This window comes from Schistocerca cancellata, chromosome 11, assembly GCF_023864275.1.
Source record: "Schistocerca cancellata isolate TAMUIC-IGC-003103 chromosome 11, iqSchCanc2.1, whole genome shotgun sequence".
NCBI classification, from domain to species: Eukaryota; Metazoa; Arthropoda; class Insecta; order Orthoptera; family Acrididae; genus Schistocerca; species Schistocerca cancellata.
This window is the reverse complement of record NC_064636.1, coordinates 24,503,073-24,520,530: the sequence shown is the minus strand read 5'-3', so window position 1 is coordinate 24,520,530 and position 17,458 is coordinate 24,503,073. Positions and strand designations below refer to the sequence as shown.

The window sequence follows — 17,458 nt, the reverse complement described above, 5'->3', positions numbered from 1 at the left end:
GATTGCTGCTATAAAAGAGGACATGAAAGAGGCAGATATAAAACAAGATGAAATTCAAGACAGAAAATTATTTAGGCAAAAAATTCATGACTGGGTAGTTGGTCAAGCTGAAAAACCAAAGAAAACTGGAACCACATGGTCTGATGAAAGGAAAAGAGCTCATTCCGAGAGAATGAAAACAATTTGGGCAGAGAGAAAGTCTAAAAGAAAATAACTGAATGCCCCGTGATTGTACTTCGCGTGGTCCAGTAGGGCCCAAACGTGAATAATAATAATATATATATGATATCCAATATTACAAATTTACTCTTTCTGATGGACACACGTGCAGATCATCCGCTCTCAAAAATTCGCCATCTCTCTCCCCACATCCACCACTGCTGGCAGCTCACCTCCAACTGCGCAACGCTACGCGCTGTTAACAGCCAACTGCCCAACACTACAATAGCGATTATTGCAACAATGCCGACCAGCCACAGACTGCACACAGCACAGTCAGTGATTTTAATATAGAGCGCTACGTGGCTTTACCAACAAAAAAAACGTAAACAGCCTACTTACAACTTCTCGCCAGTTACTAAGAACTGTGACCTCTCTGACAGGAAATCAGCTGTGACGAAGCAGGTTGGCATCTCTTTACTTTGTTGTTTCGCCATCTGCCTCCTTAAATTCATTTTATTTTCATTTTTGGGTCATTACCATTAACATGCATGAGTGTAATCTGCATTTCCACAAACGTGTAAAGTTGGTCCTCAGTCTTAACGAATATAGCACCAGGTCTAATTCTGTGCTTAGTTTTTTCAATGTAATTGATTTCCTAATTTATTTTGACCATTCCTAGTTAATATCTTATGCTACAGATCATTATAGGGTAAAAAGTGTGAGATTTGCAGAGGGGGATGGCGGGGATTTCCCTCCCTCTGCATCAGACCATCCCCTCCTCTGGTTTTAGTTTATGCATCCCAACCTGGGATTTTTATTTCCCACGCACTGGAGTAAAACTTTACATGTAATTTAAATTTTGTGGAGCCAAACACTGGAAGTTTTTAATACAGTCTTACTATTAATACTATTAATATGTTTGCCTATTAATTTTGAAAAAGTGTTATGTAGTAGGTAAGCATTTCAAAACATTTAGAACTGAACGACAAGACGACGCACGCCACATTTCCGTAGCATGCCACAATGTCGCAAGACGTCGCCCCAGCGTAAACGACGCTTTACAGCCAGGTCTGTGTTGTATGGTGGACGTGATGTGTTGCGTACGAATCTAAAACCTGCAATCAGATCCAAACGACATGGAAAACTGTGAATAGGTGTCATCATGCAGCAAGGTAACGCTCGCCCACATTCTGCCAAACGGACAGCCGACGCAATAAAGGAGTTGAGATTCGAGGTGCTGGAACATCCACCATACAGTCCAGACCTAGCTCCAAGCGATTTTCACATGTTTGGACCTTTAACGGAAGCAATACAGGGAAGAAGATTTGAAAGTGATGAAGACGTCATTGCTTCGGTGCAAAATTGGTTACAGATGCAACCGATAAACATATTTTCTGATGAAATAAAAAAAACTCGTAAAACGTCGGGAAAAGTGCATTGAAGTCCAGGGAGGTTACGTAGAAAAATAATGCATGTTTCAGTTTTCTATCATTAGAATAAGTACAACTTTTCACAAATGTGCCTTTACTTTTTTAATTCCCCTCGTATACCTGTATGTAGATGATTTTGTAAATAAGCTTTACCTATAATGTACTTTTAAAGATATAACAAGGGATGGCTTTTCTGGTAGTGCTTACGCGTGAATAGTGAGTTTCGGCATTAACATCTATTTATAAATAACTGTTTAACCATGGGTAACGCCACGGTCCAAGCTAGTAACATATATAATTATACTAACCCCCTAAGACATCCCCCCCCCCCCCCCACTGGTAAAAGCACAAATCGAACACTGGGCCAAAGTCAGTAATTGTTTCATGAGTTAGATTCTAATGGAAATGAACGTACGTCGGAGATGGGGATGAAATGATGATGAGGACAACACAACGCCCAGTCCCCGAGCGGAGAAAATCTCCTGCCCCAGCCGGGCCATTCCACCACGCTGACCACTCAGTTAACGGCGGCGGACCCCTTGAAATGGAAATGAGCGTATGCCAGCGTTGACCGGGAGGCCCCTTTCGGGGAAGTTCGTCCGTCAAGTGCAAGTCTTATTTCATTGGACACCAAAATGGGCGACTTACCCGGTGGTTTGGATGAAATGAGGACAACAGAACACCCAGTCCCCGAGCGGGGAAAACCTCCAACCCGGCCGGAAATCGAACCCGGGCCCACTTGCATGGGAGGCGAGCACGTTACCACCCAGCTAAGCAGGCGGATACATAGATTCTATTTTTGACTTACAAACAAATATAAATTCCCTACTAATTATAAACAAAGAAGAACTACTAGGATTCTGAAAGTATTTATTTGGCAGCAAATAAACAATGTTTTCAGCCTTCAGTTGCAAGGTAATTTTATTCGTTTACCTAGGTTTCGATTCCAGTAATGGAATCTTCTTCAGAACCTATAAATTAAACCACATATGGACATATATTACTCACTAAAATGCATTATCAGTCTAATGATTGAATAATGAAGAAATTGTGATACTTACAACAATGAAATTATTTTGTGAGCCAAACACTGGCCATGTCACAGATTAAAAATTAAAACATTAAAGACGCATAATCATAAGATTATGTCCGTCAAAATTAAAACCATTAGGGCGAACGTAGACGGAGCTGCGCCGGCCATAAATCAGGACCACACGTAAGCGGCTCGAAAGCTAGGCGTCGTGAGCCGTTACGCGGCGAGGCTCGGCCGCGGCCAAGCGCATGCGCAAGCGCAAGCGCGAGAGACAAACTGTCTCAAAATTACTTAGAGCAAATATACATATAAACAAAATGTAACTGAAAGCTGTCTTACAATTGGACATACCTATCTATTGGTATAGCAACATTAAACAATTTACCTGAGAACAAACTACAAAGCCAAGGTATAATTTTTTTTTATATAATAATAAAATATATTCGCAACCCTGTGGTCTAGCTATGGGCAGCCCGTTAGCTGGTATCATGTCAGACATTTTTATAAACTCAATAGAGCAGATGTTTTTTCGGAATTATCCAGATTTGGCAAATAATATAATAATCTATGCGAGATATGTAGATGACTTGCTGTTTGTGTTTGAAGGTTCCCATGAAGAGCTAGAACTGTTATTTACCACTTTCAATAACCTACATGAAAAAATCAGTTTCACACAAGAAAATCAGACAGCTGATAGGACCTTAGACTATCTCGATCTGACGCTATCCATTATTGGCAACAAAATAGATTTCAAAATTTTTCGGAAAGCAACCTATTCCGACATCATCATCCCAGCTGATTCCACCCATCCTCAGGCCCAAAAAATGGCCTTTTTTCACTCGAGTATCCATCGAGCTCTTTCCATTCCGCTTTCGCCAATCAACTTACAAAACGAATTAAAAGTCCTCGAAAACATCGCTCAGAATAATGGATATAATCCCAGTATAGTGAGACAGTTGTTCAATAAAAAAACACGAAAGAAGACTACCACCCTTTCCAGTTCAGATACTCACAATCAACACCAGGCAACGAAATACATATCAGTTCCCTTTATAGGTAACATATCCTATAAGGTAGGTCGTTTATTAAAAAACCTAGGGTGTAAAGTTTCATACTCTACCACTAACAACCTCAAAAAGAACCTAGTTCATTCTCTGGATAAAGGTAACGATAAATCATCGCTGTCAGGTGTATATAAAATCACGTGTGCTGAATGTCCTTCTTATTACATTGGCCAGACAGGAAGGGCCCTGTCTGTTAGGTTTAAAGAGCACCTGCCGACAAAAAGCGGTGATGGAACTCGAGGATCTACATTTGCTGAACATCTGGTCCAAAAGGCGCATGCTCCTAAGCCTCTAAAAGACGCAGAGCTTTTGCATAATGAAGTAAAGGGATGCAGGCTAGACACCCTCGAAGAATTGCAAATTTTTAAACATCTTAGTATTGATAGGGACAACTTACTTAATGATCAGCTGCAATTAAAGAATAGAAGTTATTTCGAAGGATTTCAACCTTTACTTCAGTGAAGTTGACCCACAGTCTGCCTCGAATGGCCGATGCTGTTTCCCTATCTGCTTTGTCCCTTTATTATAATGTGATTGTACATGTGTGTCTTTGTATTTCCTTATATGCTTGGTAATGACACATAGTCGCTAAGGCCTTTTTATGTTAAAGACATTTTATGCTCAGCACGCATGGTTTTGACACTAATTGTTAGTTACTGTAGCGGGGCTACCCCCTCTTACTATAATATTTATATAAAAAAAAAATTATACTTTGGCTTTGTAGTTTGTTCTCAGGTAAATTGTTTAATGTTGCTATACCAATAGATAGGTATGTCCAATTGTAAGACAGCTTTCAGTTACATTTTGTTTATATGTATATTTGCTCTAAGTAATTTTGAGACAGTTTGTCTCTCGCCCCTGCGCTTGCGCTTGCGCTTGCGCTTGGCCGCGGCCGAGCCTCGCCGCGTAACTGCTCACGACGCCTAGTTTTCGAGCCGCTTACGTGTGGTCCTGATTTATGGCCGGCGCAGCTCCGTCTACGTTCGCCCTAATGGTTTTAATTTTGACGGACATAATCTTATGATTATGCGTCTTTAATGTTTTAATTTTTAATCTGTGACATGGCCAGTGTTTGGCTCACAAAATAATTTCATTGTTGTAAGTATCACAATTTCTTCATTATTCAATCATTAGACTGATAATGCATTTTAGTGAGTAATATATGTCCATATGTGGTTTAATTTATAGGTTCTGAAGAAGATTCCATTACTGGAATCGAAACCTAGGTAAACGAATAAAATTACCTTGCAACTGAAGGCTGAAAACATTGTTTATTTGCTGTACATTTCACAGTTGCTGACACACTGCAATATGTTAAAGATTTGTATATTTATTTGGCCCTATTTGAAACCATATTAGCAAAGCCAGTCCTTAATTAATTCCAAAATAATTACCACGTTTGTCAAAAGTTTTTTTTGTATAACTAGATGTGTTAATTTCGTTATTTAAACAAATAATTCGGCCTAACCTTTGTGGTAGAAGGAACTGTTGAAACGAAGGAATTTCTCGGTGTATTCGATTAATTGAATGAGTTATATCACGGTATATTGATAATTTTTAAAAAAATGGCTCTCAGCACTATGGGACTCAACTGCTGTGGTCATAAGTCCCCTAGAACTTAGAACTACTTAAACCTAACTAACCTAAGGACAGCACACAACACCCAGCCATCACGAGGCAGAGAAAATCCCTGACCCCGCCGGGAATCGAACCCGGGAACCCGGGCGTGGGAAGCGAGAACGCTACCACACGACCACGAGATGCGGGCTGATAATTTTTACTTATGGACCGTCTGACAGCAAGTGAATAAAACACAATTTTAGTGCCATACGCGTTTCGCCTTTATTTTCTGCAAGGCATCAACAGTGGCCTGGAATATGTACGTATGTTAGCTATTTAATTTACATTTTTGTCACTGTGCCTATAGGTTATAAACAGTTCTGGTGGTTGGTATTTCCTATTAAGTAGTAATGTTTTGAACTGTACTTACAGGTTGCACGGACAATTTCTTACATATTACGCTCCTGTGGCATTTTTGGTGTTGTTCTTCTTCTTATGAATGCCAGTTTGAGGTTTTTTCCGACATTCCACAGCACTATGAACTGAACGCTTGTTTCAATGCAATGTTTTGGTTTCTGTTATCTACTGTCAAATGTTTTTGTCAAAGATCGAATGTTATTGCCAAACTTTCGAGTGTAATTATTGAAGTATCTGTGATCTGTTCGTGTATGCATTTGTGTGTGATATATATATATATATATATATTTGGCTGTGCTTTTGTGTGTGTGTGTATTTTGGGGGTGTCAGACGGTCCATAAGTAAAAATTATCAATATACCGTGATATTACATGCAACTGAGGAAGACAGGACTACAAAAGTTGAAGATGGTTCAAATGGCTCTGAGCACTATGGGACTTAACATCTATGGTCATCAGTCCCCTAGAACTTAGAACTACTTAAACCTAACTAACCTAAGGACACACACATCCATGCCCGAGGCAGGATTCGAACCTGCGACCGTAGCAGTCGCGCGGCTCCGGACTGAGCGCCTAGAACAGCGAGACCACCACGGCCGGCAGTTGAAGATGAATGAGTTACGTTTTAACCCTTAAATGCATGATTTCTTATTTCAAGCTGTAAAAATTACCACGTTTAGTTATATTGCCTGCATTACGAAAAAATATTGATAAAATTTTTTTTTAATTTAATTAACAAAGCATTATTGTTGACAATCGCTACAAACACAAAAACAGGTCTGATCTCAAATCAACCGTAAAGACACTCGAATTAACTGTCTATACCATATCTGCTTACGTTTTCAAAATAAAAAAGTAATTTTCAAACCCACAAATCAGTGCGCAAACACCAAAAACAACGTTTCTACTTTCTGACAAAGCACACGCGCGGCAGTACATTCACACAGCTGATTGTCGAACTGGTTCAGTTCATCCCGCCATTTACGATCGGTGTGAAGAACCATAGAGTAAATATCTCTGTAGTGAGCACTGCGTTCTGCGCATGTTGTCAACATTAAACCAGGATTGTCACGTGATCTCGGGACTTCGCTGTGCCTGTGTGCTTTTGCAGCGTTTGAAGTTTATAATACCAAGAGTTTTGTTGTGTTTCACCGTTTGTTGATAGTGTAATAGCGACGGTGAATTACGTTGTTGCTACGGATGCAAAGAAAAATATGTGAAAGGAGGGATAGTAACTTTTCATGGGTACATTCCATATAGTTCTAATTATAGTTTTCATTTTAGTAAGAGACACTGTATACGTTTAAAAATTTCGAGATGCATTATAATTAAGACTTCTGTAGACCTATTTTTCTACGATTTTTTGACTATATAATAGATATTACGGCTCGTACAAAAGCTTACAAACAAACGTTTCCTCTCGTAAATTTGCTAGTGGAACAGGAAAGGGGATGGTTAGTTGTTTCAGCAAATACTATCCTCCATGCATTTCTCAGTGACTTGTCAATTATGTATATAGATTACTCCGTCTACTATTTATTTAATGAACTGGGAGCAAGTACTTAAAATGCATTAAATAAATACCTCAAAGTGCCACCAGTAAGAAAAATTGTGCTTTAGGTCGCAAAAACGAGAGAATAAATACGCAGAAATACAAGAAAAAAGGACGAATTAGCAGGGATATAATCGCTAATGTGTGGTAAATTCGGTGTTTTTCGGACACTTGCGAAAGTACTAACGTACTCCAGAATGAGATTTTCACTCTGCAGCGGAGTGTGCGCTGATATGAAATTTCCTGGCAGAATAAAACTGTGTGCCCGACCGAGACTCGAACTCAGGACCTTTGCCTTTCGCGGGCAAGTGCTCTACCAAGAGCACTTGCCCGCGAAAGGCAAAGGTCCCGAGTTCGAGTCTCGGTAGAGCATTTGCCCGCGAAAGGCAAAGGTCCCGAGTTCGAGTCTCGGTCGAGCACACAGTTTTAATCTGCCAGGAAGTTTCATACTAACGTACTGTCAAGTCGTTTTGCAGGACTATCACTGCAAAAATGTACTTCAGGCTCTGTAATACTATAAAGTGCGGTATCATACCAAAAACTACCAAAAATCGAGTGCATCTGAACTATGACACCTATCGCAAAGAAGCTGAATGTAATATCACTTGCCCTTAAAAGTTACGTAGCTGGTTTATTCCCGGTATCAAATGGATGCTGTTAAAATGTCTGCGCAACATATATAAATAATGCACGACACGTTCGAAAAGAATCCGTCTGTACTACGGATGTAGTGACATTCTAAATGTACAGAGCGCTATACGGACAAACACACGACGTCCCGAGAACACGTGACCAGGCCGGCAATGTATGTTGACAAGACAAAATCTGTTCTTGCGCGTGTGAGTGCTCACTCCAGAGATTTTTACTCTATGTGCGAACTACTAGCAGCTGCAGTAGAGTGTAGGCTACACACTTAACTATGATACAAAATGTTGCTCAGTATAGGGTACATCGAAGAAATGAAGTCTGTAGCAGATCAGCTACACTATACATTCAAGAGTTAATTGTAATTTCTGTAACTTAAATATCGAACAATGTATAGTTTCAGTGCCTATTATTGTGGGGGTGAATAAAGGACAGATTTTTGATCCCGAGACAGACAGTACACGGCCGATTTTCAGAGAAGTAAATTGTATTGGTTAGATTAAGAACAATGTATCAACTCAACACTGGAATAAGTGTAAATAAATAGGCCGTGTGTTAGAAAAATTAATGACTGTGTCTGTTTAATTTAATTGAAAAATAGTGCCACAAGTACCGTATAATTCTGCAAGAACTGTGAAGTGTGCTTAAGTTTTTACTGCTCATAGATGTTCAACAGCAGACTATTGTAGCAGTATACTGATGTTGCCTGCAACCTGTTAATGATGCTTATCAGCATTCAGCAGTAGTGAACTGGCCATATAATTGTGCAATATTAAAGGGGGGGGGGGGGTGTGTGTTTGAGAACAGTGAAATTAAAGTACTGTGAGCCGGCCGCTGTGGCCGAGCAGTTCTAGGCGCTTCAGTCTTGAACCACGCGGCTGCTATGGTCACAGGTTCGATTCCTGCCTCGGGCATGGATGTGTCTGATGTCCTTAGGATAGTTAGGTTTAAATACTTCTAAGTCTAGGGGACTGATGTTAAGTCACATAGTGCTTAGAGCCGTCTGAACTGAAGTACTGTGAAACGCAATTGTGCAATTGTCAGCTACAACATTTGCAGTAGTCAGTGTTGAACTTCTACACCCCCCCCCCTCCCCTCCGCCACACAATTTTCAGCCAGTATAACTATGCAGTACGTCGACGCCGAGGACTATCAACGAAGAAATAAAGCAGGCGAACGTCACACAGTCACATAACTGAGACAATATTCCAGAATCACGCAGTTTCACTAGAAGCCGCTTGTGAGGTACAGTGTAGGCATTCTGGACATCTGGAAATACGGAATCAATTTGAAATTCAAGGTCAATAGCACTCAACACTTCGTGCTAGTTGTGTTTCATGAGAACGATGTTTTCTAAATCTGTGTTGACTAGGTGTCGAGGTAATTCACAATATTCGAACACAATGCAGGGTGGTTCATTGATCGTGGCCGGGCCAAATATCTCACGAAATAAGCGTCAAACGAAAAAATTACAAAGAACAAAACTTGTCATCTTGAAGAGGGAAACCAGATGGCGCTATGGTTGGCCCACTGTATGGCGCTGCCATAGGTCAAACTGATAACAACTGCGTTTTTTAAACAGGAACCCCCATTTTTATTATATATTCGTGTAGTACGTAAACAAATATGAATGTTCTAGTTGGACCACTTTTTTCACTTTGTGATAGATGGCGCTCTAATAAAATAGGAACCTCCATTTTTTTAAATAGGAACCCCCATTTTTATTACATATTCATGTAGTACGTAAACAAATATAAATGTGCTAGATGGACCACTTTTTTCGCTATTTCACTATTTTAGATGACGAGTTGGTAACAGGTAGGCTTTTTAAATTAAAATACAGAATTTAGGTACGTTCGAACATTTTATTTCGGTTGTTGCAATGTAATACATGTACCTTTGTGAGCGTATCATTTCTGACAACGCATGCTGTTACAGCGTGATTACCTGTAAATACCACATTATTGCAATAAATGCTCAAAATGATATCAGTCAACCTCAGTGCATTTGGCAATACGTGTAACGACATTCCTCTCAACAGCGAGTAGTTCGCCTTCCGTAATGTTCGCATACGCAGTGACAATGCGCTGACGCATGTTGTCAGGCGTTGTCGGTGGATCACGATAGCAAATATCCTTCAACTTTCCCCACAGAAAGAAATCCAGGGACGTCAGATCCGGTGAACGTGCGGGCCACGGTATGGTGCTTCGACGACCAATCCACCTGTCACGAAATATGCTATTCAGTACCGCTTCAACTGCACGCGAGCTATGTGCCGGACATCCATCATGTTGGAAGTACATCGCCATTTTGTCATGCAGTGAAACATCTTGTAGTAACATCGGTACAACATTATGTAGGAAATCAGTACACGTTGCACCATTTAGATTGCCAACGTGGATTTTCCGCTGCCCAATTGTGCATATTATGCCGGATTACGTTACCGCTGTTGGCGAATGACGCTTCGTCGCTAAATAGAACGCGTGTAAAAAAATCTGTCATCGTTCCGTAATTTCTCTTGTGCCCAGTGGCCGAACTGTACACGACGTTCAAAGTCGTCGCTACGCAATTCCTGGTGCATAGAAATACGGTACGGGTGCAGTCGATGTTGATGTAGCATTCTCAACACCGTCGATTTTGAGGTTCCCGATTCTCGCGCAATTTGTCTGCTACTGATGTGCGGATTAGCCGCGACAGCAGCTAAAACACCTACTTGGGCATCATCATTTGTTGCAGGTCGTGGTTGACGTTTCACATGTGGCTGAACACTTCCTGTTTCCTTAAATGACGTAACTACCCGGCGAACGGTCCGGACACTTGGATGATGTCGTCCAGGATACCGAGCAGCATACATAGCACACGCCCGTTGGGCATTTTGATCACAATAGCCGCAATCTACCATACGGTGCGTGGCGGATGGTACCTCCTACCACAACTAGCGTCTTCTCTCCCTGTTCCACTCCCAAACAGAGCGAGGGAAAAATGACTGCCTGTATACCCTGTACGAACCCTAATCTCTCTTATCTTATCTTTGTGGTCTTACCGCGAAATGTCAGTTGGCGGCAGTAAAATTGCACTGCAGTCAGCCTCAAATGCTGGTTCTCTAAATTTCTTCAGTAGCGATTCACGAAAAGAACGCATCCTTTCCTCTAGAGACTCCCACCCGAGTTCCTGAAGCATTTCCGTAACACTCGCGTGATGATCAAACCTACCAGTAACAAATCTAGCAGCCCGCCTCTGAACTGCTTCTATGTCCTCCCTCAATCCGACCTGATAGGGATCCCAAACGCTCGAGCAGTACCCAAGAATAGGTCGTATTAGTGTTTTATAAGCGACTCCTCTACAGATGAACCACATCTTCCCAAAATTCTACCAATGAACCGAAGACGACTATCCGCCTTCCCCACAACTGCCATTACATGCTTGTCCCACTTCATATCGCTCTGCAATGTTACGCCCAAATATTTAATCGACGTGACTGTGTCGAGCGCTACACTACTAATGGAGTATTCAAACATTACAGGATTCTTTTTCCTATTCATCTGCATTAATTTACGTTTATCTATATTTAGAGTTAGCTGCCATTTTTTACACCAATCACAAATCCTGTCCAAGTCATCTTGTATCCTGCTACAGTCACTCAACGACGACACCTTCCCGTACACCACAGCATCATCAGCAAACAGCCGCACATTGCTATCCACCCTATCCAAAAGATCATTTATGTAGATAGAAAACAACAGCGGACCTACCACACTTCCCTGGGGCACTCCAGATGATACCCCCACCTCCGATGAACACTCACCATTGAGGACAACGTACTGGGTTCTATTACTTAAGAAGTCAACATTTTCGGTACCCAACGTGCGCACAATTTTTGGAATTTCAAGTGCTCGGTCACAAAGCCGTACAAAACACTACGAGAAACATTAGGAAAGTCATCCCGCAAGAAGGAAGTCGTAAAGCGTCTGTTTTCTCTCACCTTACTGTCCACTTCCTGCACCAAACTTTAATTAACGACCGAAGGACGCCCACTCCGTTGTCCATCGTGCACATTTGTGCGGCCATCTTTAAACGCTCTCACCCACTTCCTTACCATTGCATCACTCGTAATGTTTTCTCCGTAAACTGCACAGATCTCACGATGAATATCGGTCGCTTTTGGGCCTTTAGCACTAAGAAATCTTACAACAGCCCGTACTTCACAGTCGGCGTGACTCACGATTATCTCAAACACTCAGTACACAACGTAAACAAGGAAGAATCAGACTGTAATGGCATCAGTGCGTTGATTGAGGTACAGGCTTTCATGTAAAAATAAAATTATTGAGATAGCACGTCTTTTCGAAATTTCAAGACAGTACTTACTTAAAAAACACGACTGGTACTTGAAAGTTAATCACGTTGGCAGCTGTTGTCGATTCGAATTCTGCAATATTTACTTCGTCTTCTCCGGTGAAGGAATTTCGGGAGGCTGTGCTTAGTAAGTCTGCTTTGGCAGCACTGTCGTCGATAGTATTTCCAACGCAGAGGAGGCATCGATTGTAACTTGCCTCCAGCGTACTTCTAACAGGTGGTCCTAATGTGATCAGCCTATGCGGCAGTGGACCAACACCGACTCAAAGGAAGGCCTCGGCGCTTGTTGGTGACGTCACGTCAGCTAGGCACGGCGAACGCCAGGTCTGTTGCAAGCAGAAACGCCTGCGCGTTTGCTTTGGTATTGTTTTGGATTCTGCAGTTTTATTCAGATGAAAGATTTTCTTACTGTCGTACAGCTACAAATGAAGAATATAGTTCTGTATTACTGAATCCTGTCGAAGCAACCGTAGATCAATATGAGAAGATGCTTTGCCCCATTGCAAGCTTCGGAAATTTTACATTTAAGTAACTGTATTTACTTGATCCATTTTGTTATCGAAACTTACCCCAGCTCCCTTACAATTAACTCGTTTCTTTTATTTATTTATTTATTTTCGTCAGACGTCGTCACTGGGAATGTGAACTAATTTACACGTGTAAATGTCCAACTGTTGTCAGTCATTAGATTACAGTCGATTTCAACGAAGTTCTAAACAGGAAACAAAATAGCTTCATACATCGAAAATACTGCTGAGCTTAAACTTTTTTAAACATGCACATTAGAAAAGATAAATATCCCCCTCTTGCAACTGAAAGGAGAAACTTCATAAGATAAAAAAATTTTATTTTATAAAACGAGTACCTCTCTTTTGCCTCTTCTTCTGTCCCCCACCCCCTCCCCCAGCGTGTACAATCGCAAGACATTTCATTAACATTCAGTGCTCCTCACCCCATAGTCAACCAAAATACCTAAAGAAGAGCACCAATATGTTCACAGTTTCTTGTAAAAGCAACCCAGTACAAATGTAACTTCCTCAGATTTACAAATAAGGTAAAGAAGCACGAATTCTGTTGCTGCTGGACCATGAAGTTGTTTTTGTATGTCAATCGTTAAAACAGATGGAAATTTAAGTTCAGGAGTACACTATTTGTTAAGAAGTGTAATGTATTGCACAATTAATTGATTGCAGAAATCTCTCAGAACAATGTGTGTCGGTCAACTACCGCCAAGAGTTTCACATTTTCCTGTGCCAGAGAGGGAGACACCACCATTATGAGTACGCCTGCAACAGACCTGGCGTTCGCCGTGCCTAGCTGACGTGACGTCACCAACAAGCGCCGAGGCCTTCCTTTGAGTCGGTGTTGACTGGATGCAGCTGTCGGGCAGGGTCTACTCACCGTTGCCGGCGCTCCTGAGAACCTGTAGGTGCAGTCGCGGCTGGTTGTGTTCGCTGCCGCCGTCTCCAGACCTCGCGACTTGGGAGACCGCCTGCGCCTTATCACCAGATGCAGAGCAGCACGGATCAGCTGCCGCCGGCGTCTGACACTAATCCAGAACGACGGCAGCTGGCTCCGCTGTTATCTGGCCCCACACGCGCCGTCTGACGTCACACGGCGGTCCGCGTCTGTTGCCTCCGTAATGTCGCCGGCCATACGCGTGCGTAGAAACACACACGCACGGGCCGGGGACCCGACTAGTGACACCACCTGTTGCTCACGTAATGGTCATCAGTATGACCGCCTGCTGTTGCTAATACAGTCCATTCGTCCGCCCCATTAGCTGAATGGTCAGCGCGTTGGAATGCCATGCACGGGGGCCCGGGTTCAATTCCCGGCTGGGGCGGGAGATTTTCTCCCCTCACGGACTCGCTGTTTTGCTGTCCTCCTCATCATTTCATCCCCATTGCCGACGCGCAAGTCGCCCAATGTGGCGTCGTACTCAATAAGACTTGCAACTGGCGACAGAACTTCACGACTGGGATCTCCCGCCCACTGACCCCAAACGACCATTTCCATTTCCATGGTCATTTTCACGGTCATTAAAAAAAAACTACAGTCTAAGACAAAAAAAGGGACGAACCATAAAGGGACTATCCGCCGAATGGGACACAAAATCGGTAGATTACATACACGTGTACACACAAACAAATACACTTTATACCCAAAGAAAATGGTACACCTACCTACACTACTGGCCATTAAAATTGCTACACCAAGAAGAAATGCAGGTGATAAACGCGTATTCATTGTACAAATATATTATAATAGGACTGACATGTGATTACATTTTCACACAATTTGGGTGCATAGATCCTGATAAATCAGTACCACTTCTGGCTGTGATAACGGCCTTGATACGCCTGGTCATTGAGTCAAACAGAGCTTTGATGGCGTGTACAGGTACAGCTGCCCATGTACCTACAACAAGATACCACAGTTCACCAAGAATAGTGATTGGCGGATTGTGACATGCCAGTTTCTCGGCCACCATTGACCAGACGTTTTCAATTGGTGAGAGACCTGGAGAATGTGCTGGCCAGAGCAGCAGTCGAACATTTTCTGTATCCAGAAGGGCCCATAATGCGATCGTGCATTATCCTCCTGAAATGTAGGGTTTCACAGGGATCGAATGAAGGGTACAGCTACGGGTCGTAACACATCTGAAATGTAACGTCCATTGTTCAAAGTGTCGCCAATGCGAACAACAGATGACCGAGACGTGTAACCAATGGCACCCCATACCATCACGCCAGGTGATACGCCAGTGTGGCGATGACGGATACACGCTTCCAACGTGCGTTCACCACGATGTCGCCAAACACGGATGCGACCATCGTGATGTTGCAAACAGAACGTGGATTCATCCGAAAAAATGACGTTTTGCCATTCGTGCACCCAGGTTCGTCGTCGAGTACACCATCGCAGGCGCTCCTGTCTGTGATGCAGCGTCAAGGGTAATCGCAGCCACGGCCTCTGAGCTGATAGTCCGTGCTGTTGCAAACGTCGTCGAACTGTTCGTGCAGATGATTGTTCTCTTGCAAACGTCCCCATCTGTTGACTCAGGGATCGAGACGTGGCTGCACGATCCGTTACAGCCGTGCGGATAAGAATCCTGTCATCTCGACTGCTAGTGATACGAGGCCGTTGAGATCCAGAACGGCGTTCCGTATTACCCTCCTGAACCCACCGATTCCATATTCTGCTAACAGTCATTGGATCTCGACCAACGCGAGCAGCAATGTCGTGATAGGCTACATTCCGACCTTTATCAAAGTCGGATACGTGATGGTACGCATTTGTCGTCCTTACACGAGGCATCACAACAACGTTTCACCAGGCAACGCCGGTCAACTGCTGTTCGTGTATGAGAAATCGGATGGAAACTTTCCTCGTGTCAGCACGTTGTAGGTGTCGCCACTGGCGCCGAACTATTGTGAATGCTCTGAAAAGCTAATCATTTGCATATGACAGCATCTTCTTCCTGTCGGTTAAATTTCGCGTCTGTAGCACGTCATCTTCGTGGTGTAGCAATTTTAATGGCCAGTAGTGTAATATCGTGTAGGGCTCCCGCGAGCATGTAGAAGTGCCGCGTGGACTCGACGTATCTCTGAAGCAATGCTGGAGGCAATTTACACCACGGACCCTGCAGGGCTGTCCATAAATCCGTAAGAGTACGACGGGGTGGAGATCTGTTCTGAACAGCACGTTGCAAGGCAGCTCAGATATGTTCAACAATGTTCATGTCCCGGAAGTTAGGTAGTCAGCGGAAGTGTTTAAACTCAGAAGACTCTTCCTGGAGCCCCTCTGTAGCAATTCTGGACGTGTGGGGTGTCGCATTGTCCTGTTGGAACTGACCAAGTCCGTCGGAATGCACAACGGACACGAACAGATTCATTCATACCGCATAAGTTAATAAGAGACTTCACTGATCCACCATGTTACACAAAACACGTCAGAACACTGTAGCAGAAGCAACCAAAAAAAAAAAAAAAATAGCATGCCAAATTCAGAAGAATACAAAGTCCCCAAAACTGGCCAAGATTAAGGGAATCTCGAAATTTAGTGCGGACGTCAATGCGAGATGCTCTTAATAGTTTCCACAATGGAATATTGTCTCAAAATATGGTAGAATACGCAAAGGGATTCCGGTCGTGTGTAAAGTACACCAGTGGCAAAAAACAGTCAATACCGCCACTGCGCGATAGCGGTGGAAGTGCTACCGACGATGGCGCCACTAAAACGGAGTTACTAAATACAGTTTTCCGTAATTCCTTCACGAAATAAGACGAAGTAAATGTTCCAGAATTCGAAACCAGAACAACTGTTAGCATGAGTGACATAAAAGTAGATATGTTAGGTGGCGCAAAACAACTCGAATCACTTAAGAAAGGCAAGGATTCCGGTCCAGATAGTATACCAATCAGGTTCCTTTCCTTTAGAGTATGCGGACACAATAGCGCCTTTCTTAGCAATCATATACAACCGATCACTTGACGACGAAAGGTCTGTTCCTAAAGACTGGAAAGTAGCACAGGTCACACCAATATCCGAGAAAGGAAATAGGAGTAACCACTGATTTACTGACCCGTATCACTTACCTCAATTTGCTGTAGGATTTAGGAGCATATACTGTACTCGAACATTATGAATCACCTTGAAGAAAATGACTTATTGATATACAACCAACACGGATTCAGAAAATATCATTCTTGTGCAACACAGCTAGCTATTTATTCCCATGAAGTAATGACTGCTGTCGACAGGGATCGGAGATCGATTCTATATTCCTAGATTTCCAGAAGCCTTTTGATACCGTTCCTCACAAGCGACTATTAATCAAATTGCGTGCATGTGGAGTATCGTCTCAGTTGTGTGACTGGATTCGTGATTTCCTCTCAGAGAGGTCACAGTTCATAGTGATAGACTGTAAATGATCGAGTAGAACATAAGTGATATCTGGCGTTCCCCCAAGGTAGTGTCATAGGCCCTCTGCTGTTCATTATTTACATAAATGATCTGGGTGATAATCTCAGCAGCCGCCTTAGATTGTTTGCAGATGATGCTATAATTTACGGTCTTGTAAAATCATCAGATAATCAATTCCAAGTACAAAATGATCTAGAGAGAACTTCTGTATGGTGCGAAAAGTGGCAATTAGCACTAAACAAAGAAAAGTGCGAGGTCATTGACATGGGTACTGAAAGAAATCCGATAAATTTTGGGTATACGATAAATCG

General features: G+C 42.6%; 1 protein-coding gene across 2 annotated transcripts in view; it reads right to left on the bottom strand.

Moving 5' to 3' along the window:
- The window catches only part of LOC126108597 (facilitated trehalose transporter Tret1-like), a 55,204-nt gene extending 41,447 nt beyond the window's left edge, over nucleotides 1-13,757 (bottom strand). The window contains exon 1 of one of the 2 annotated variants that reach the window (XM_049913898.1): nucleotides 13,620-13,757. The gene's annotated coding sequence lies outside the window, so the exon portion shown is untranslated. The remainder of the gene's footprint in view (nucleotides 1-13,619) is intronic. The other variant, XM_049913899.1, reaches the window with a different exon arrangement.
- Nucleotides 13,758-17,458: the final 3,701 nt, after the last annotated feature.